Genomic DNA, 22,349 nt, shown 5'->3' with positions numbered 1-22,349 from the left:
CTTTGCAAACATAGGGTTCTGTAAAATTTGTCATTGTATGAATGCCACTCACATAAGGTTTTGGCAGCAAAGGGCAGGCTTTGCCTTTTGGCAGAGAATTCATCTTTCTGATTATTGCACAATCAAAATGTCCTCCTGAGGGAAGCAGGCAATGAGAAAAGGCTGGCTTCCCTCATCACCCTTTTCTTTGATGAATTTCTTTCAGCTTTGAAAGACATCACCTTTGGGTGAAATGACCAGTGAAAGCACAGAAATATACTTCCATGCTCAGCCCTCATTACAGTCCAGCAGCTCACCTGTGCATTTAATTAAACTGAATTTCAACTTAAACTTTAGAAGCAAAAAGAAATTGTTGAAAGAAAAGCAACAGGAACACCACCAATTCGGAAATCTTTGATGTTCTGGAGGCTTTATACAAAGAAAAGGTGAGGGTTGTTGCCTGCTCTGTGGACTTGAGGTCCATGGAGGTGGAGATGCTCATGGCAGGCTTCAGAGGGGAGGCTCCCCACGAGCCCCGATGCCTCCACGTCCTCTGTACAGAGGGAAAACTGGGAGAGCAGAAATCGCTGCAGAGCTGGACATTGCAAACTCACAGCATTTCCAAAGCAGGTGATCTCCCATCCTGCTCAAATTCAGTAGTAACACACACATCACTGCTGAAATCTCAAGAAAAGATGGTGAGAAATCAATCAAATGGGAAAGCACATCTGGAGGTCTGTAAGGATTGGAGATTTCCTGAAAGCCTCAATTGGGCTGTTGAGCCCACTTCAGAAAGGATTCAAAAGCACATGATTAACTTTAAATGTGTGCTGAAATCCCACAGATATCTTTAGGCCTTTAAATTTGCCCTAACATCAAGAGATTTCCTTTGAAATCAGTATGACCATTCCTTTTTTGCCAAATCAGGACTCAGTAAGTATAAAGCTGCAAGCATAAGTGTGCAAGTATAAAGCTGCAAGGGCAAACACCACTATTTGCACTTTCCTATCAGAATTCAGACATTTAAGGGAGAATATTTACTAAGGAAAACCAAAATTTCAAGTAGACTCTAAAGTGCTTTGTAGACTTGCCTTGATTTAGGTTGCTCATGCTTTTTCTGATTCTGTAAATCTCAGGAAGCACATGGTGGTGCTTGCACTCCTCCTGTCCTCCTCCTCAGGCTGCAGGTCTGATGAGGGATGTTTTATTTGTTTCCCTCACTTTTCCTATTATATACAGCCTACCATAGTACAAAAGGTAATTTTGGCTATGGTAATGTCTTATTTAACATTTGATTATGGGAAGCACTTTGTTCCATTAGGAATATTCCCATCTTTCCACTGACAACCACAGGGTCTTATCACCAATCTCTTTAGGCAGTCCAGAAACCATGTATCTGAAAAGTGAAGTATTTACCTTAAAAATATATGTCTACCTTCAACCTGTGATCTCCACAGAGATTCTCTGAAACTCATGAGATGGCTTCCAGACTATGAAATGAAGGGGGGGAAATATTGAGGAGGGTTTTTCTTTTATTTTATTTTCATTTTATTTATATGTGATATGTGCTACATACTCTATATGACATATTATATGCTATATATTATATTCTGAACATGCATGCAGTTAGGTATATTCCAGCTGCTTTTGAAGGAGCACAGCCTACTAAAATTTACTGCAAGCAAGACTTTTTAAAATCTAACTTTAAAAACGTTAATTTACACATTTACTTTCTTTAGTTTTGACTGAACTTGGAAAAGAAAGATGTAAGAAATAAAAAATCAATTAAAGAACAGTTTCTTTGTGCTTTATAGTCAACTTATTTTTCAGATTTTTAGAACTGAGAAATCTGGCCTTCCTATATTCCAGGCAAAGACTGCTTAAATAACATCTGTGGATATTTTCAGGGGAACGTTTGTTCTTTTTCTATTTGAATAATTTATTAATATTAGTAAATATGTCAAAAAAAGGTTTATTGAAACTGAAAGTTTCCATTTAGCAGCCCTTCAGAGCAGAGTAGAACTATACAGTACAGACTGTGTCTAACAGCGTCTTCTCTTTTCCATTTCACAGGGTACCCTGTTACAGGAAATTGAAATGAAATTTTGTTATGTATAATTTCTTTCAGTGTAGGCATGTTGTAAGATGCAAGCAGAAATACGTTCTTTGCTATCTTATTCTCCAGATCTTGTTTACAAGATGGAAACAAAATAATTAGATGATGAGTCTATCCGTAACCTTTGACGGGAGAAACTAGAAAAGGTATAAAACCTTTCAGCAATTCTATGGTTTGGAAAAAAAATAATCACACACAAACAAGGCTAAAGCCAGAAAGACTGCAGCCAGAAATGCTGCAGACCAAATCTTCATTGAGCTCGTCTTCATAAAACCTGAGATTGAATACAATTCCCTGAGAAGCTCTGGAGACAAGGGCAAAGCAATTCAGCAGCGGAACATACATTTTTAGAAGCTTATTACAGCCCTGGCCATTCTGACCTCTGCAATGGTCTTGCTGTTGCTTTAGAGTAGCGGAGGTTTCTTTTTAATTTTTCCTGCTTCACATAGTTCTTTACGCTAAATGCTGTCTCCCTCTGTTCTAGATCATCCTGTTCAAAGCATTTTCTTTGCTCTGCAGGAATTGTGGGGCTATGAAGGAAAAAACTTGCCAAAACCAAGTACGGCCACTTTCACAGGTCAGTTAAGTGGGTGCTGTCAGCTCACACAGTGCAGGCAAATCCACACACTTCTTCTGAGGACACAGAAATACTTTGCAGCTATTATTTCTCATAGATGTTTTCCAGATACCAGAGCCTCCAAGATGAGATCCTTTGCACACAGGTAATGGAAGCCTGTTTGCTGTCCTCAACATTTTGTGACCTAAGAGAGAAAAGTGGCACAAGGGTTAAGTAACATGAGAGAGGCTCTACTGGACATCAATGGCAGAGCATGAAATAAAACCTGCATCTCAAAGCACTGGCTGCTCAGCAGCTTTCCTGCTGCATCTGGTGATGGTCACTGCAAGGGGGGGATGATAATGCTCGTGGGACTAGCTCAGCTCTTCCCAAGACTTGCAGCTACACATTGTGGTCTGAGACTTGGCACAACCACTCTTCCTGCTTGACTTATCTTTACTACTTAAGGAATAAGAATCTAACAGTAGGTGCAAGTGTTGGGGAGGCTTGAACCTTTTGTTTAGTGTAGTTAGACTGTAAAGTAGCCTGCATACTTTGGAGTAGTATAGCTGAGGCTTCGAAAGGTGCCTGTGGCAATTAGTTATCCAGATGCCATTGAAAGTCAATGAAAACTGGGTGAAATCCTGAGTATGGGTGAGCAGCCAAATGCTACCGTATGGTCATAAGCTTTTCCTCAGTCTAGCACAGTGATCAGTTCAAAATGGCAGCTGAAAAGAGGCTTCAGACAGTGAATAGCAATTGAGATAACCATAACAAATACAAAAGCAAGCGCCTTGGTCTAACTGATGTGAAGCACACATTAGCAGGGTAATGCAAAATTTGCCTTCCATTCAGATGATCCTGTTCAAAGCCAGGTTGGATGGGGCAATATGTTCTAGTGGGGGGGTGGAGGTTGGAACTGGGCTAACTTGTGCATTTTCCAAGTGTATAAAACATAGTTCTTCCTGTCCTGTTTATTCAGGGAGCACTTAGGAAAAACTCAAATGGGTTTAAGATGAAGAGGGACTACAAGAGATCTTATTTCTCCCTTCTCCTTGCACATATGAACCACAGCAGGGGAGAGATGCTTCAGTGCTCTATAAACACCTTGCTTTTGTCTTGCACTGTTCCTGTGAGGAGTTGCAACATGCCTTGTAAAAGCAACACTGCTGGAATTGTGCTGTGAAAGAACAAGAGAAAACAGAAACACAACCCCAAGCTTTAACTGCACATGTCTGACAGCAGCTTATTAAACTCAGAGCAGTCATCAGAAAAGTGAGAGCAAGCACGGGGATGAAAAAAAATGTTGTTTCTCACAGCATGAAGGAAAAATGTTTTCTACCAAGGCAGGAAAAACAGTTTCTGAGTTGGGGGAGGTTCTTTTTTATGCAGTTTGGGATGTCAGTTGTTAATGTGGTCTCTACAACTTAAATCTCCATCAAGCTCATCAGCCCAAATATTTGCACATTGTAATTTGTTCAACTGAGGCCCCTTGATCTGTCATATTCCTGTGAATTGGGCTTTCTGTTGGCTCATTCTTTGGGACAGCTTGCCTCCTTTTGGATTTGTTATTAAAAGATAATATTGACTTAGTTTCCTTTACACTGAGCAGCAGCCTTTTCTCCTAAAGCCTGCCTTGGATTGTGCCTGGGTTCATGCGTGCATGTCTGTATATAAGACAAGCTGCTCTCAAAGACGCATTTCCTGCTGCTCTTAATGACAAGAGTAATTAACATTTTCCCAGGACTACTCAGTGTCCTGTGTCCCACTGGCATGTCCTGTCTGCCAAGACTTCAGCTTAGATTGGAGAGTCTACATGAACTTTGGGACCTCAATTTGCTTGCATTTCATCCTCCTCCTACCAGGTTCTGCTGGATGCCAATGAGGGTAACAGGACCCTCAGTGCTAAACCTCATTGCACCACGGACCCTCAGCCATTTAAATCCTGTGAACCCCCCTGAATCCAGCAACCCTCTGCATGCAAGGGTCTGCCTCTGTATCCAGCTACCTCCAGAAACCACAACTCTGAGGAATGCTTTGCCTACCTCTCCCTGATTGCACTCAGCTGTCGTGCTGAAAATCCCTCGCTGGCCATCAAAATTGCTGCAAGCTGCTAGCTGCCCTTCCCAGATCCAATGCCGAGTATTGCTGCTCTGAATTCCTTGCACATGGGTATGTGCAAGGGCAGCACTCCAAGAACTGAGTAGCACAAGTTTTCTCTGCCCTTCTCCCCATGATCTGCCTGCCCAGGGCTGGGCACTCAGGGAAGGTCATGCCTTAGATGAGAAGCAGCAGTGTCTGCTGCTGCACGTCCTCAGCTCCCAACCTCCCAGGCCTTGAAGACTGTAAATCTTAAGACTGATGAGTAATGACTTTTCTTTATTTTTTCAATTTCTATCCTTGTGCTGCTGCACTTAACATTTGTATGTACTCTATCTCAGAGATTTCTTTGCGATGTGGTGGAAAGCATTGTAGAGGAAAGAATCAGGATTGCCTCTCCCTCTGGAGTTGTGATGATGGATGGCAAGCCCTCCTGTATAAAATACAAGCATGCACAGCATACTCCTTTCTACTAGTCCCTGTTGTTGCTGCCTTGTGCTTGGCAATGGGACCAGCAGAAACCAGGTGGGGCAAACAGGGATTTTTGAGGGATGTTAAATTTGAGGGATAATAAGAAGCTTTGTTTTGAATTTCTGTGATCTGTTGTCATGTTTAATACTTTTTTTAAATTCAATTTCAACTACTTTGAGCCAAATTAATTTCAATTCTATTTCTTATTTCCTCCTGCTTATATATGGGAAAATGTACTGAAATTCTCATCTAAACAATAGTACATAAAACTCTTTTTCAGAAATAATGTAGGTATGAAGAGGTAGGATTTTTTTCTTTTTTTTTTTTTCCTATTAGCTTTTTCTGGGACACTGAGAAAAGCACTTAGTTCATTTAGAGAGTGATCTCAGCATCCACAAAACCACACAGAGAACTTCAGTTGTCTCATAGGCTCACCTCTCCCTTCACACCCTCCCTTCTTTTCCTGGGGAAACCAGTATTGTCCATTGATTTAATAGACAATTCAAAGGAATTTCACAATTTTATTCACTTACCAAAGAAATGTGATGAAGTTCACACTCCCTTCTCCTCTAAAGCACAAATCCTGAAATTGGGTTGCTTGGTTTGTGTAGGAGTGAATTTCATTAAGCAAAACAGCATAGAAATTCCTTAATAAAAGTCAGACCTATCCACTTCAGCTATAAACCATTAATTCAGACAGAGAGCTCAGAGAGATTATATTTACTTCTTTTCCTGGGGTACTGCAATATGTTTCCCACTTTGTAGAGATCATGCTCATTCTTCAACTTTTTTTCCTTACTCTCAGACTCCGACAGAAAACCACCCCACAAAAAAAGAGTACAATCCCTGTGCTTCATTGGATGTAGAAAACAAATAACGTGTCTCCTGCACTCATTACTTATACTTGCTGTGTGTTTTAGCCTACCTCCTATAAAAAGACAAAACTAATTTGTAATCATGTTGTTTGTTGGGAGTGTTTGTTCACATCTGTCTGTCGGCAAGTTTTATAAATCAATTAGCCCCAGACAGACACACTCTGTAGCTTTCTGTGTTCCCACAGATGTCACTTACTCATGAGCAGAAATAACAGTAGCCTTCACTGCCTCCTAATTTGGGTGCACAGGAAAAAAAATTGTGTCTTCTGCACATGTGTATCAAATGTGTTCCAGTTACTGGGCAACCAACAAAAAAACTATTCTGGAAAGCCAAGCACCTGAGTACAATACTGTACAGATTTGCATATACGTGCATATGTAAGCCTGAAGAGATATATGTGGAGTTATTTTAGTATTAAAGAGTAAGGACTTTGGGATTTTCTTAAAATAACTGAGTTAGTTTACTACCAGTTTTGCAAATGTGAACTTAGGAGTAAGGTGGAAGAAAATAAAGCTGAGTCTGAGATGGGGAGGGAGTTTGGGAAGCCGCAGTGGTATGCTGCAGTCAGAGGGATTTATGGGGAGTGTTGAAGTGGCAGGTAAAGTTTACAAGCACTGCACAAGAGATAATTGCACTCAGCTGGTGCTTTACCAGCCTACTAACTCCTCTAGTTTGCTTGAAGACTCATAGCAATATATTCTGTTTTGCTCAGTACATACGGTCTCAAATTCTCATAGGAAAAAACCCTTAATACAATATCCTGAATTGGAAGAGACCCACAAGGATCATTGAATCCAGCTCCTGGTACTGCACAGGACAACCCCAAGAATCACACCATGTGCCTGAGTGGATTGTCCAAATGGTTTAGAACTCTGTCAGGCTTGGTGCTGTGAGCACTTCCCTGGAGAGCCTGTTCCAGCTACTCTCAGGGTGAAGAAATTTCCTAACATCTAACCTAAACTTGCTCCATACAGCTCCATGAGGATTGATCTCTCTTTGATTGCAAAGCGCTTGCTTTGAAAAGCTTAGGCTTGTCAGTCCTTCAGCTTCATCTCCTGGACACAATAAAACAGTGTCCGTGCTAAGCATAGAAGGAAGATGATTGGATTAAAACACTGTTTTTCTTGACCATGGTTAAGTGTGTGGTTTGAGGGAATGGCAAAGAGTGGGATATGTGATGAAAAGGATGGAGAGAAGGTGAGATACCACTGAGAGGAGGAATGGAGAAGTGTGGCAGAGGGGGAGAAAGAGGGACACTGGGGGACATGAAGAGAGGAGAGACTGACCACCAATAGGTGTGCACCTTCATCTTCTGCAACTCTTGCCCCTAGGCAGGGTTATAAAAGAGGAGATGGGCGCAATGGTGTGTGAGCACAGGTAAAGATCACCAGACCAGGCAATACAACCAGGCTGTGAACCTTGGGCAACTACCACACATTGTGTGATCGAATAAAACAGATGTAGTGGTCATTCCTGTCCAGTCTTTTTTCTGGTTTACTAAATCTTCTATTTCTTCACCTTGATTTTGCTTTATTTCCTATAGAACAGTGGAGGGCTTAGTCTTTAATACCTTCCAGTAATAAAACTGTTTTAATTAGCATTAGTTTGGAATGACAAGACTACAAGTAATTAAGTTACACTGGGATCTAGTTAGAACGAAATTGATACCAGGGGATAGCATAAACATAAATCAGCATTTAAATAAACTGAAATCAGATTGCTGTAATTAAAAGAAAAAATCCATTGGCATTAAGATGTAAAAGTAACAGATACAGATTTAATAAACATAGTGAAGGAGAGGGAAAGAGCCGGGAAAAATGTAAATTGTCCCTCCCCACATATCCGTTGTCAAAAAAAAAGGAAAAGAAGATAAGAGATCACAGTTTGGTTAGTATTAAGGAAATACAATCTTTGGGATGCGAGAGAAGTTGGAGAAGATTATGAGTGTCTGTAGAGAATGCCATTAACATTAACCCGATGCATTGCAAGTGAGTTCTAGTTATAAAAGTAATTACTGGCTACCGAACCCATCTGGAATCTGCAATCAAAGGACAAAGAGAGAGGAACGAGTTGAGGAGAAAGTGATTACTTCTCTGAAGTAAAGACTGGCATGTGCAGTCAGGAGCCAGCAGCAGGCTGATGCATTTTTTTCATGCTACGGAAAGAGCAAGCCAGCCAGCATATGCCTACCAACTCCTCCTGTTTTCTTTAGGCTGCTTACTATTATAGGACATGACATCTTTGTATGATTAAAAATTATTCATTAGCCTTTTGGATTAGAGGAATCATGGAATCATGTATCTTCTTTAAATGTTATGGCAATTAAGATATACTAGAGGAAGTGCCCTATTTGTTTGTTTGTTTGTTTGCAAGACAATAATCTCAAGGAATATAAAGGATTTGGAAAACTGATGTAGGAAGGAAGATTAAGAGAATTCTGTGTGAAGTGATTCCAGTTCTGTTGGGACCTCTCAGGTAAGAAAACCCTACCAGAGCTGGGAGTACTCACCAAAAGCACTTGGGCAGGTTATGGTGACAGTCATAACATAGTAAATATTGCTTTATGGTCTGGGTCCTTAGATTTTCTACAGACAGGTCTTACCTTTGACAGCAGGGTCATCTAATATGAAGTTGTAAAGGCCAGTGTGAATCAATGCAGACAGGGAATAGAATCACAACATTATTTATGTACTACGCAACAGAAAGTGTCAGGCAAGCTTTATAGGCAGAGCAGACATGTGGCTGTGTTTAGAGCTTGCTGACTAATGTGAAAGTTTGCTCAAGACTGAGCTTGCTATCTGGTGTATTTTTAGTCTGTGCAGATGGCCTACACACAATGTGGAAACTCAACCCATCCCTCCCACTTCAAACTTGTTGGTCATACCTGGTGGATATGAAAACAGGTTGAGAAAGTTGAGATTGTTCAGCATGAAGAAGAGAAGGCTCCAGGGAGGCCTTAGAACCCCTTCCAGCATCTAAAGGGGCTGCAAGAGGACTGGAGAAGGACTTCTGCACAAGGGTATGGAGTGACAGGACGAGGGGAAAAGGCTTCAAATTGACAGAGGGCAGGATGATATTAGATATTAGGAAGATATTCTTCCCTGTGAGAATGATGAGGCACCAACACAGGTTGTCCAGAGAAGTTGTGGCTGCCACATCCCTGAAAGTGTTCAAGGCCAGGAAGGTATCTCTATCCATGGCAGGGATGTTGGAACTAGATGGTTCTCTTTCAACCAAATCATTCTATGATTTGATGTTATAGGAAGTCCATGTCTCATAGGACTGATGTATTTGGGAACCTTGAGATCTACCACACCTGTGCTGATGTGTAGATATGTCGAGTAAGTCTAATATCTACTGTATGTGTTAGACTTGCTGTTAACATGTGAGTGGGTTATCCAAGGTACATAAAGAATGATAGGGGCATCCTGTCTTAGTTATGTATGTAGTGCATCCAGCAGAGAGTTGACCTGCACTTGTGGAGAAGACATTCAGTTGGGATTTCAAAATATTTTATAGTCACAGAATGGCTTGAGTAAAAAAGGACCTGTGGAGGTGTTTTTATCCGACAATTTTTTCTAGCTAGACCTTTTTCCCCAGTCACAATAATGAATATTTTGAACCTCAAATAAATGTCTTTGAATTACATATCTTAATAATCCAATTGGTTAGAAAGAGAAAGCATCTGCCTCTAAATTTTTGAGATTAGAGTGAAGAGATTTATTTTAAGAAGTTGTAAAAGCATGAGTACATTCTCCTATTCTGGTCCAATACTGGCTTCATTCATTTATTATATTTAAAACAGTATAAAGTTTGGGAAGCAGGTGCAATTTCTGACTCGATCTAAGAACCTAAGGCAGAGTTTGTGTCACTTAAGTGACATGGTTACACATATGTCAAGCACCATGGCTCAGTGATGGTAAGATGGAGTGAGAAAGACATCTGATTTTTAAAATTGAGGACAGAGAAGACAAGAGTAAATAAACTCTTTGACAGTGGCACACTGACATTTCCTTTTGCTTACTCAAATATAAAAAATGTGGAAATTAGTGGATTTTTATGAAAGTGAATAATGCTCATCACATTCTAATTACTGGGAGTTTTACCATTAACTTAATGGAACTGAGGTTCCAGTTCCTGTGTTTAATAATCAGAAATATATTTTTGTTGAGTACTAACGGGGCAATATCACACCACATATTAGATGTTACTTGCATACATCAAATCTGTTCCTTTCACAACGATCGCATTACTTGGCCTAGGATAATTAGCATTAATAATAGTGTTGCCATTTGCAGGGAAAGAGTCAGGATTAACCAAATAAATTAACAGAACAACTTTTTGACATAAGTCAAGCAGGCACTATTCAACCTTACTTGAACAGAAATTCACCTCCCCAGACATAATGAGTGCTTTTAATACAGACCTGCCACTTTAATATCAGAGCAGCAGGGCTAAATTGCTCTCTGCAGGTCAGTGGATTTTTCTAGACATGCTTGTGCCCCTGGATAGAAGGGCACAGAGGAATAGTCTGATGAGGGTCTTCCACTTGTTCTTAAAATGACAACCCATGAAGCCATGAGCTGGAAAATGTTAAGTGGGATGAGGAACTGACTGATCATACCCTGGTTATGGTGACCGTGATCTCGCACCTGCACAACCCTGCCAGGAGCCTGTTCTACAGACACTGCCAGCTATGAATGTATAATTGTACCCTCTGTAGTGTCTTCACCTTATGGGTGAAACTCAGCAACTGGCTTGACAATCATGCTGCCTCATTACATGAGAAATCTGGGGACAGAAGGAGAAATTCTGCTGCCAAGTGAGAATGCAGGGAGAACTTTCCTGGGTCAGCTGTAACCGCCAAATGTAACATGAGATCAGGATGACTACATTAATATTGTACTTTCACCTGGAATACTGCGTCCAGGTGTGGAGTCCTCAGCACAGGAAGGGCATAGATCTGTTAGAGCAGGTCCAGAGGAGGCCACAGAGATGATCAGAGGATTGGAGCACCTGTTTTATGAAGACGGGTTGAGAGAGTTGGGGTTGTTGAGCCTGGAGAAGAGAAGACTCCAGGGAGACCTTATAGCACCTTCCAGTATCTAAAGCTGCAGAAGAGTTGGAAAGGTACTTTTGACAAGGGCATGTAGGGATAGAACAAGGAGTAATGGCTTCAAACTGATGCAGGGTAGATTTAGATTAATACTGGAAAGAAATTATTTACTGTGAGGGTGGTGAATACTGGCACAGGTTGCCAAGAAAAAGTGTGGATCCTTGGAAGTGTTAAGGTCGAGTTGTCTGCAGCTCTAAGCAATCTCTTTTAGTAGGTGGCATCCCTGCCCATGGCAGAGTGGTTGGAACTGGATGATTTTTAATGTCCCTTCCAACCCAAACCATTTCTTATTTACTGTATGAAATAGTCTTCATCAGAAGGACCAAAAATGACAGAGAACAGGTCTTCATTTTCTTTCTTCACCTTCTGTTCCTTACTCACTCCATGTGAAACAAGAGATTAACTCTTGTACATACCTCACAGCATCCCTCTTCCTCTTATACAAATGCTTTGTTAAACCAACCATTGTTTTCTTGGGGAATTTCACAGAATAATGTCTTGCAACGAAAAATTTGCAAAATGGACTGAATTATCTTTGGTGTGTTTTTCTAGCAGGGAAAAAAAAAATCACATGAAAGCTTTCTGCCAGGCCACTCCTGCACAAGACAGGCATTCAATGCAGCACTGCCATCTTGTCTGGACAGAGCTGCTATCTTCCTCTTCATGTCGGGAGTTAGTAGCACAATTTTATCACTATTTAGATGAAGAAATTCAAGGGAAGAAGTAAGAAACCAGATTTCATAGCAGAAGTCTCTAGAAAGCTGGGGACCCAGTTGCTTGCTAATACTGCTTTTTCACAGTATCAACTTCCCATTCTCCATGTTTCTCTTGCTGTTCATTTTTTAAAAATTTATATCTTGAGTCTATCAAAAATATAGAACACAGCTACCTTCTGAAATCAGTTACACTGACAAAGTGTCAGCAATCCTGGAATAGTGTTTTCATCCCCTGCTGTGCCAAAGAACAGAGTATGCCTAAATACAGTGGAAGATCCTGAAGTACACCCTGATGCATAGCAAGGACTTGTTACATGGAAAAGAAAATTTTTTGCTAAAATTGAGACTTGCTCATCTGAGAGCGCCCTGCCTTATAATACATGAATCTAGAAGTTGTCTGCCAATCATAATTTTGGAGCAATACCGAAAGTAGGCAAGTGATCTTTTGTGTCACTAGAGCACAAAACATAATTCTAAGCAGCATGGAAATAGGGATCGAAATATCTCTATGGAGTACTGGTTTATCTTGATATATACATAAAATGTTGCAAAGGAACGTGATCATTAGACTTCAGGATCAGATGAAGTTTCTGGGCAAACTTTGGATATAGACCTAAAATGAGTGCAAGGCAGGAATCTAGTCTGAAGGGCAGATAGGAATAACACCAGCAACAGACATACAGTAGAGTCAATTGGCACTTGGATAAAACTGGAGAACAGTAGATGGGACTTGCTATGTCAGATAAAAGCAACATGTCTGTGCTTTTGCAGAACCTTCCATTTGCTTTCTTCTTACTTGAACTTCTTTAGTAAGGTGGGCATACCTTTCCCACTCCCCATGCTCCATTCTCAGCCTGCAAAATGATTGCCCCATCCCGGTCTAGTGAAATAAGCAATGTTGTCTTGTTACACCACATCCCATGACTTCAGATAATTCTCTGTGTGTAGCAGGAAGAACAAGGGGTCCTCAAAATATCCCCTGTGTCACAGATATGTTGTGAATGGCAGCATTACAAAAATATGTGATTGTTGATGTCAACAAGGCAATGTGATGATTGCTGAGTGGGAGGTTTTTCTTCATTGTGTTGGCTATTCTGGGCTTTGCCATTGCTGCATGACCTTGATGAACTCACTTCACTTCAGCATGAATCAGCTGGTCAATATATAATAGGGGGCTAACCATACTTAAAAACCTTTTTAAGTTTCCTGACATTCATGCAGGACAAGTGCAATAGGCAAGCTGGATACTACTCAGCTGTGGTCTTATGGTTTCTTATCTCAGGATGCTGTATGGATGAAGCATGCTGTAGCTCCTGTTTGCCTCCATTGCCTGTTTTAAATTAAGCTGGCACTGTGGTCTAGCCTCTGGAATCTTCCCGAGGATGGCAGAGCTGTCTCTGTTGTCACAGGGTTTTGCTGGAGGGTTACCATGGCTTTTGGACAAGGAAAATAGTAAGGACACACCATTCTTTCTCCTTCCTGCTGTCTTTCCCACTGTGTGAGTTTAAGCACAGGGCATAATTTTTTCCTGCATCTTGCAGATGGATGAGAAGTCAGTTCTCATTAGAAAATGACCAGGAAAACAGGTTCAGTCTCTGCTGTAGAGAGAGCACACGCCAGGGAGAGAGGGAAAAAGAGACTCCTACACCTTTTGGAAAACCAGATTAAGATTGCACAGAAATGTTGAGCTGTTCATGGAAACAGTCTGATTTAGGGGGAGGAGGAAGGGGAGAAGAGATTGTGGAAGGAATGGAGGGCAGGAATGAGCAAGAATTAAGAAATGATGTGTCAGAAAAGCCATTTCAGTTAAACCATGGAATTCTTTTACCAGGTTGGAAAAATATGAAACCTAACCTTGCTCTGTTCTCGTAAATCTCTGGCGGTGGAGGCTATGATGGAGGATGAAGTGTTGTGTGGTGCTGGCTCAGAGTTGAATCAGTTTCTCCATGTGGACCTTTATGTCCTGCTATGTGAAACTGAAAGATTATTTCTTTCAGATTTCAAGTTTTTTGGCCTCTTCTCTTGGAATTATTTACGAAATCCAGTGCTACCTCCATGTCCCTGAGCTAGTCCCACCGTCAGGTGGATCTGGCTCTTCGCCCAGCTCTCAAGAAGTAAATCTCCCCAGTCAGACCTGCTGACGAGCTCTCGGTTTCTTTTTTGCGTGTTATTGTTTGCTTGTTGATCTGTGCCATGGGACAGAGCACAATTAAATGAAGAAAAATGAAAATGTGGTGCTATGCCAGACAGTTTTGCTGCTGTCTTGCTGATTATGAAAGATGAGTGTGTTTCTGGGCAAACAGACAAGAATGGATAATGCTGTGTCCTTGATATACTCCACCTCAGGCAGTTTCTTTGGAGCTCTGGTCCTTCCTCAGGACCTGTGGGAAGAATGGCAGCATTGATGTAACCAGGAGCTGCCCTTGTCCCTGGGCTTGTTTCCTGTAGAGCTTGCCACAACATAAAGTGCATGACAGTTTGGTATTCCTAGACAGGCATTATTTTGAGATACGTTATTTTGTAGTGATAGGAGAAGGGACAATGTCTTTAGACAAAAAGAAGGTAAGTTTAGATTAGATATTAGGAAGAAATTCTTCACTGTGAGGATGGTGAGTAATTGGCATAGGTTCCGCAGGGAAATTGTGTCTGCCCCATCCCTGGAAGTGTTCAAGGTCAGGTTGGGTGGGGCCCGGAGCAACCTGGTATAGTGGAAGATGTCTCTACATGTGGCAAGAGGGTTGGAATGGGATGATCTTTAAGGTCCTTTCTAACCCAAACCATTCTGTAGGTCTATGATATCTTTGTATAGGATGTAAATCTAGGCTGCACTGAAAACGCCTGCTGTTACTTCGCATGTGAATTTTCTGTTATAAGCCAGCCCATCTTCTTGTTCCCTCAGCAAAAACACAAGCTCTTAACATCTCAGTACTATTATTACCCATTACTATTTGCTCATTGGCTCAAAATTTATTCCAACACCTTTCCTTCTTCAAGGCCTCTATTTACTTCCTCTCTCCTCCTCACTTCTATTTCTATCCCTACACTTGCCTCTAGTATTACCACATCATCAATTAAGAGGATCTACTACCACCTTTTATTTCCCTAACACTGCCACTAGTACACCTTCTGAGATAACTTCATTCAGCAGCTCTCTTGCTCTGGAAGTTTACTCTTCTGGGTCCTTGGTCTTCCACAGCCACATGACACCCTTAATTCTCCATTCTGAGCCGATCACCCATGCACCCATAGAATCATACACCCATGTCCTGACCTCCTGCTTGCCTGGGTTTATTGTCCCTGCTGCCCTGGAACAAATATCACTTACTTTTCACCTTGTCATTGACACCCATCATCTTCTGGATGGTTGGTTAGGGAAGATGACCACAAGATAACTGGTGTTTAGCGGAGCTATCCCTGACTAACTCATTGCAATGTCCTCCTGACTTCAAGGTATAGGACTCTCACAGTGAAGCCAGGCTCTGGCAGATCTACCATCATAGAAATATTTGATGCAATGCCTAGCACCTTATTATGACAGGGGAGACTTTTTACAAACCAGACTGGAAGAATTTTTTGGCCACTATGTTATCTCATGTGAGCTGACTGTGGCCTCTGGACTGCCCATTGACAAAGTGCCAAACAGCATACTTGTGGACTAGGTGCCTCGTGCAAAGATCTTGGACATAGAGTACTATTAGATTTAGAACTAGATCTTCTGGATACCACAGTAGAATCTCCAATTTGTTATCCAGGAGATCATGTTCTTTCTACCCTTGAAATGCATGAATTCCTTTGCTGCAGTGGTTCAAAAACATAAGGTACCTGGATAGGGTTATTGCTTCTGCTGCTTCTTCAATACCTGTACTGTTTTATTAATTTTAAAATAATGCCTGGATGCTGAGTTTTCCTTCTAGAAGCCTAAATTATTTAACCCAGATAATTATTTAACTCACAACTCATTTCCTGTGTTGAGATGGAGAACTGAGGATGCTCATATGATAGTAAAGGGAGCCTGCATTAAGCTGGTAGTAAATTTGGAATAGAACCTTTGATAAGTGTCTGAGAACAGTCTCAATCCAAAAACTATCTTTACTGTCCTTGCAACCCAGAAAAGCCCAGCTCCAGCAGCAAACTACAGCCTGCATATAATTGTCAGCCCAAAGAGTGATCAGCCAGATGTCTCTTATGCTTTTGCTGTTGATTCCTGTGCTGATTTGGGGTCTCACCAAATTAAAGGCCTATCCTTGTCCTCCTCCCTGAATTTTTACTTGAAATTTTCATAGAAGTAGATTGTTTACGAAGACTTGGAATAGACTGCTCATTTTTCTTCTTTCTCCATATTGTACTTTTTGATTAATTTTGCTTCTAGACCTTGCTGTTTCATTGCACCCTGCTTCCTGAAAGGCATTTTGTACTAGAAATCTCTATAGAAATGAGCATATCCTAAAATATGTTAGAGAAGAACTTATAAATTCCATTTTTAGCTAGGATTTAGTCTGAAATGAAGAAAACACTGGTGGAGGTTCAAGTGTAGAACAGCTTTCTAATGTGGACTGACAGCAAAACTTGCGATATGTAGTTGGCCATCAGTGGGATGCAGTACCTGTTGGGCCTGAGTCTGCTGGAAATACATGCAGAGCAGTCAGTTTTCTTTTTTTTGCAAGAAAGAAGAGAGATGGATTTCCTCACCCTGGGGGAATTAAATGCCCAGTTGGATTGACTTGGTAACGTGGAGTGAACAGGGTCAAAACAACGACTTCAGATTTCAAATGATGGGTTTGTCTGCACTGCCATGAACAAATTCCTCATTGTATTCACCACAAACAGGCTTTTCTTCCCATATCAGTCTGCAAGGGCTTTTTGTTCCAAGGGCTTTTTTCACTACCATAGAACAAACATATTTATTGTCAACACTACAAAAAAAATACCACTTTCCTTATGTCTGAGTTCCCATGTGTCTCTCTCACACTATTCCAGGGCATTAATAGACTGTAGGATCTTGTTCCAGGTCCTTATCGGGTTTTCATTTCAGTAGTCCTCTTTGAGACTACTCCTATACAGCAACTTACTCATGTATCTGTCTGACCTTCTGCACCAAAAGCCACTCTGTCTTTTAAGCACTGAAATAGATTTCCCTTCTTTCATCAGCCTGGCAGGCAAAGCCCCAGAATTTACCTCTAGCCCCACCACTGTGGAGTTTATATCAACATTGCCAGAAATGGATGTCAAGGCAATGGTTTTCTAGGTCTCAGCAGTGATATTATCAGACCATTAAGCTGAGGAAGCTGTATCTCTATACCTGCGTATTTTGACACCTCCGAGGTACTTTGCACTCTCTCTTGCAGCAGACAGCTTCTTCTTTGTAGCACTGGTTCCACATTTGCTTTTTAAGATGTGTAAAGCTTATCTCCTTCTCCTGTGCATGTATTTTGTATTTTCGGGTTGGTTTTTTTCCCCTTAAAGTCAATTTTTCAGTTGGTATAAATGAAGGCAGTGAACTGCAGTGAAATTTATGGGAGCTGGCTCCACAGTCCCTGTTTGGAGAGCTGTTAACCATTTGCTATTCTTGGGAAGCAATTAAGTATTCCAGGTAGTATGCAATTGCATAACACTTAGAGCAAACCATGCATTTAACAAGAGTGGGCTCGTAGTAATGGGTGAACTTTAATAGGATTAAGAAAAAACATTTCTTCACGTGTCTGGGCATTTTAATTACTGTTTGTAGGTAGGTGAGAATATTGTCCCTGTGTCTGAGACACTGCATGCAACTGATTTCCTGTGTGTCTCTAGCTTAACCACTTCAGTCTATCGTATACAGACAGGCTAAAAGAGTAGGGATTGTTCAGCCTGGAGAAAAGAATGCTCCAGGGAGACCTTATAGCACATTCCAGTATATAAAGAGGTTGCAAGAGAGCTGAAGAGGGTGTTTGACAAGGGCGTGGAGTGACAGGACAAGGGAAAATGGCTTTAAGCTTACAGAGAGCAGGTTTAGATTAGATATTAGGTAGAAATCTTTACTGGGTGGATGGTGAGGCACTGGCACAGGTTGCCCAGAGAAGCTGTGGATGCCTCATCCCTAGAAGTGTTCAAGACCAGTTTGGGTGGGGTCATGGGTAACCTGGTCCAGTGGAAAGTGTCTCTGCCCATGGCAGGGTGGTTGGAACCAGATGATCTTTAATGTCTGTTCCAACCCAAAACCTTCTATGATTCCTTGATATGTCTAATATATATTGAGTTTAATATATTTTTCCAAATGGGCTCATTTTTTAGAGTTAAGGTGACCCATATAAAACAACTTCTAATGGAGCTATGTGGTTAGGTGTTTAGTTTTGTTTTGTTGTTTTGGTTTTTTCTTTCATAGCTTAAGCAAGAATGTTAATTCTTGCTCACAAATCAGGAAATCATTTAAAATCATTTAAACTTGACACACTGGTATGAGATCAGACAGCCATGTTTAAGTTGTGTGTCACGATTTCTTCTTTCAGCTGATAGTATGGTTTAGGATCTGGATGCCTTGAGTAGCAATAACCTGAATTGCTTACTGCTGAGGCATCATAGAAATCACAACATACAAGAGAGGGATGTAGAGTAGCTGCTGCGCATATGGACTTTGGCCTCAATTTTACAAATCAAGAAGGACATGAAACTGTCCTCTGTAGTGGACAATGTAGGGTCATCAATGTACAGTTTGTGTCTTTGTGGGCTTTTGCAGAGTGAGGAGCTGGAGGGTTCTCCATTGGCCGTATCATAGAACTGCTGGCACATAGTGAGAAGGTGTCTTCTTTCACCTCCTGCTGGATGAATGTAAATCCCTCATCACTAGAGCCACGAGTCATTTTTGTCATGCCAAGAGTGTTCCTGGATATATGATGTCAGATCTCACAGGTGACTCTGCTGTTTGATCTCAGCAGGTACATGGTCGATTTGAGAACACTGACTCCTTACTTAGGCAAGCAGCACTCATCATCTGATGATCAAAAGCAGGAGAACTGCTCAATCACCAAGTTAAATTCCAGAGAGCCGCAGAATTATTACAGAGAGATGTCTTACTGCAATCCAGCATCTTTCTTTACTGATGCAATTCTGTGATGAAAATATTGCAGCACATATCAGGATCATAGAATCATTAGTGTTGGAAAAGATTGCATAGCATGGCTGGCCTTCGCGAACGAAGATTTGGGAAGGGCTTTACCCACGTTTGTTACAAGCGTGCTGGTGGCTAAAAAGGCCGATACAAGACAGGCACGTCCAGTTGCAAAAGGCACAGCAGAAAGACTCCTTAGGTGGTATATTCTTGCAAATGTGGGTAAGGCCTTCAAGCCTGCACAATGGGGTGTGGAAAAGATTGACTCCAACTATTAAACCAGCACTGCCAATTCCACCACTAAACCACATCCCTAAGCACCACATCATCATGCTTTTTTGAAACACTTTCAGGGATGGTGTTTCCACCACTTCCCTGTGCAGCCTTGACCAGTCTTTCAGTGAATTTTTTTTTCCTAACATCCAATCTCTCTCCAATTTTGATAATTTTGTAGTTCCATTACTCTTTATGTTATAAGCCATCTCTACTTGCAGCTGCAAGGATGCAAGGAAGGATCATGCTCATCACCACTAGTTGAAAAACACAACTAAGCCAGCTGCTGAGCTGTTTGCTTTAGCAATTATTCTTCTTCTCTGCCTGTGCTTAAACTTTATGGGATTGCAATACTTCATATACCCTAAAGCCAGTCACTTTCTTTTTAATGTCACTAAATGTTTAAAAACATGTTGATTGAATTTACGAATTGCTGTGTTTCCTAACCATGGAACTGTATTCTTTTAAATCAGGCAGAATTTGCTTATATGAGATCAGTTACAACTGCTACAATTCTAGCATATGACTTCTGGGACACAAATAATTATTTAAAAACAGAGAGCATATTTTCTTCTGGATCCAGTTGCTGTAGAGGTTAGAACAGTCTGTGATTTTTTTAAACATATGCCTATTCATTGTGACATTCGGATCTGACAGCTGAAGGCAGCATTTTCCAGCCACCCCCTACTCTGAATTTATGAGCTACTCAACCAGGCTGCTGCTTGAACACCTGAGAGGGTGGTCTCACAGCTTTCTTTAGCATTTTAATGTGGCCCAAGTGCAGCAGAGAATATCTGAAATAGAATCCAAACCCTTGGAAACTGAGAGAGTGTGAGGGTCTCTCTGTTTTGATCTCCAATATAAGAGATCTGGTCTGGCTCTCAGATGGCTTTTGGAAGTGTTTTGAATATCACTGATGTGATGTTAATGGAAAATTCCCTAAAAGAGCATCTGTAATAGCCACTTCATAGTACACTTAAAATTTCGGTGAGAAATTTCTGGACTCGTAAAAAACAATTCTGTGTAAAAAGTGCCTTTTTGCCAGTCCATGGGGAAAATCTTTAAGATAAATTTTGCTCCTCACTGAATACTGCAGCAGTCCAGATGTTTTTTCTCAGACAGATGTTGCTTTGCCCAATACCAGTCATCGTCACTCCTGAGCTACTACTCTGTGTGTACACAATGTCTGTAGCTGGAGCCGAAAAAGCTGCAAGTCAAAGATTTTTTTCTCTCACTTTTTGTCATTTATGCCTCCTGCACAATTCAAATAAGCAAATGGCTTCCTATTTAAGAAGCCAGTAGTTAAATGATGAAATTTGTTTAAAAACTTCTGGAGGACAGAAGTCTTAGACAATAAACACTCCTTCTTTCATTTTATCAGACTTCTGAGTACCACAGCATAACTACACACTGTGCAGCGTAACAATGCTCTCATGTTTAAACCCAAGACACACATGCACACAAATCCCTTCCCTTTGGGTCAATATGCCACCTGGCTTCATTTGCTGTTTGCGAACTCTGGTATTGAAAGGGATCATGAAAACACCCAGACTGTGTCTCACTCACAGTCTCTCTCAGCTGCCTCCGGCAAGCTGAAAAACCTCTGTGTATTTAGTATTTCCTAATGGGAAAGCTTACCTATACTGTTGCATTTCCCTTAAAATTTCTAGTTTTCACATCTTTTTGGCATAAAAAATTCTGCTTTTTATATGTGAGGATTGGACACACATACTTTTGTTTTTGTTCTCTATTTATTTCTTAATTTCTCTGATGTTCTTTTGCTTTTGCCTTGTGAGTAGTCACAGGGCCATTTAAATTCCCAGGCATTTTTTACAAGTTTAAGGCCATCCTTGTGTACATGAGGAGTAGTTCTGCAAAGGACAGTTCATATCCTGGTCCAATTTGCCCTCTTAAGTGGTTAGTTTTTTCCATAGATTCTAGTCCACAAAGGAACAAAGATGGGCATTTCACTGGGTACCTTGTGTTACACAGGATGAATCTGGATCTACGCAGTTTAGTCAAAGTGATTTTTTGAAATTAATATGGTGTAATGCTTAAATGTAATGGCTTGTGACATACATGCAGTCACACAAATGATCTCACAATTTCTTCTGTCTTTATCTGTGACTGCCACAGTAATTTTTAAACTGTGTTTTCAAACTCTGCTTTTGAAAGTGTAGGCAGATATCAGCTTGCATCAGTGAAAAGAGCAGTGCCTGAATCAGTGCCAGGCAAAACATATACTGAGTAGCCACGCTTGGATAACAAAGACTGTTTCTCTGAGGATAAAACTGAAGGGACTGAAAATACTATCAAGAAGCTGACAGCCTCCCATCCAGTCAATACATGACTTGTAGGTGTCCTTGAAGGGGTATAAAATTTTCATACAAAAAAAGTTAGAGGAATGGTTTACAAATGTAGTGTGCCAGCTGCTATAAGGAAATAAATTAAAGATAGAGAGAACTTACCAATGTACAGTTCCATGCCAAGAAAGTCTCCACACCTGTCTCATACTTCTCAGATTAAAGATGCAGAGCAATGTTGACTTGTTGTCATGAGGGAGATCAATCCTCAAAAACAGAAAACTTTCCCTCTAAGAAATATTTAAAAGAATGTTATGTTTCCAGCCAAGTTTACGTTGTCACATAATAGGAACAGGAGTACTGTTTGGAAAACATGAGAAATGTAAATATTTCCTTTTTCTTATTAGACTAATGCATATGTAGAGCTTTAATTACTAAATCTAGTTAACAGAGAATATTTTCTGTAGCCTTACATTTAAAAAAAAAAATCCTTGAGGAACATTTATATACCAATGGCATATATCTCTTCAGTTTCTAATTCCATTATTCACCAGTTTTCCAGTCCTTAGACTGACAACTTCTTTATTATTAGGGTGTTTTAGTCCTCTTTTAAATAGTGTATTAGAAATATTCCATACAATATTTCTGTAAATAATAATTGTGAAAATTGTATTCTGTAGAAAAAAGTATCTATTGATATAAAGAAGCCATAAAAACAGAATGGCAGAGTCTTTATTATCTCACTCCAATGTTTTTGAG

General features: G+C 40.6%; 1 protein-coding gene and 1 long non-coding RNA gene across 19 annotated transcripts in view; one reads left to right on the top strand and one right to left on the bottom strand.

Annotated features, from left to right (window-relative positions):
- Positions 1 to 22,349, top strand: part of TENM4 (teneurin transmembrane protein 4) — a 1,582,078-nt gene that overhangs the window by 1,017,304 nt on the left and 542,425 nt on the right. The window lies entirely within an intron of this gene.
- Positions 1,938 to 21,955, bottom strand: LOC135406739 (uncharacterized). 2 transcript variants are annotated; one of them, XR_010426456.1, is made up of 2 exons: positions 21,756 to 21,955; positions 1,938 to 2,856 (listed from the first exon to the last, which is right to left on the bottom strand). It is a non-coding gene; the product is annotated as an uncharacterized LOC135406739 (long non-coding RNA). The 2 variants fall into 2 exon arrangements; XR_010426454.1 differs by lacking the exon at positions 1,938 to 2,856 and adding an exon at positions 20,305 to 20,494.

The sequence above is a fragment of the Pseudopipra pipra genome, chromosome 2, assembly GCF_036250125.1.
Source record: "Pseudopipra pipra isolate bDixPip1 chromosome 2, bDixPip1.hap1, whole genome shotgun sequence".
NCBI classification, from domain to species: Eukaryota; Metazoa; Chordata; class Aves; order Passeriformes; family Pipridae; genus Pseudopipra; species Pseudopipra pipra.
This window is presented reverse-complemented; position numbering and strand designations above follow the sequence as displayed.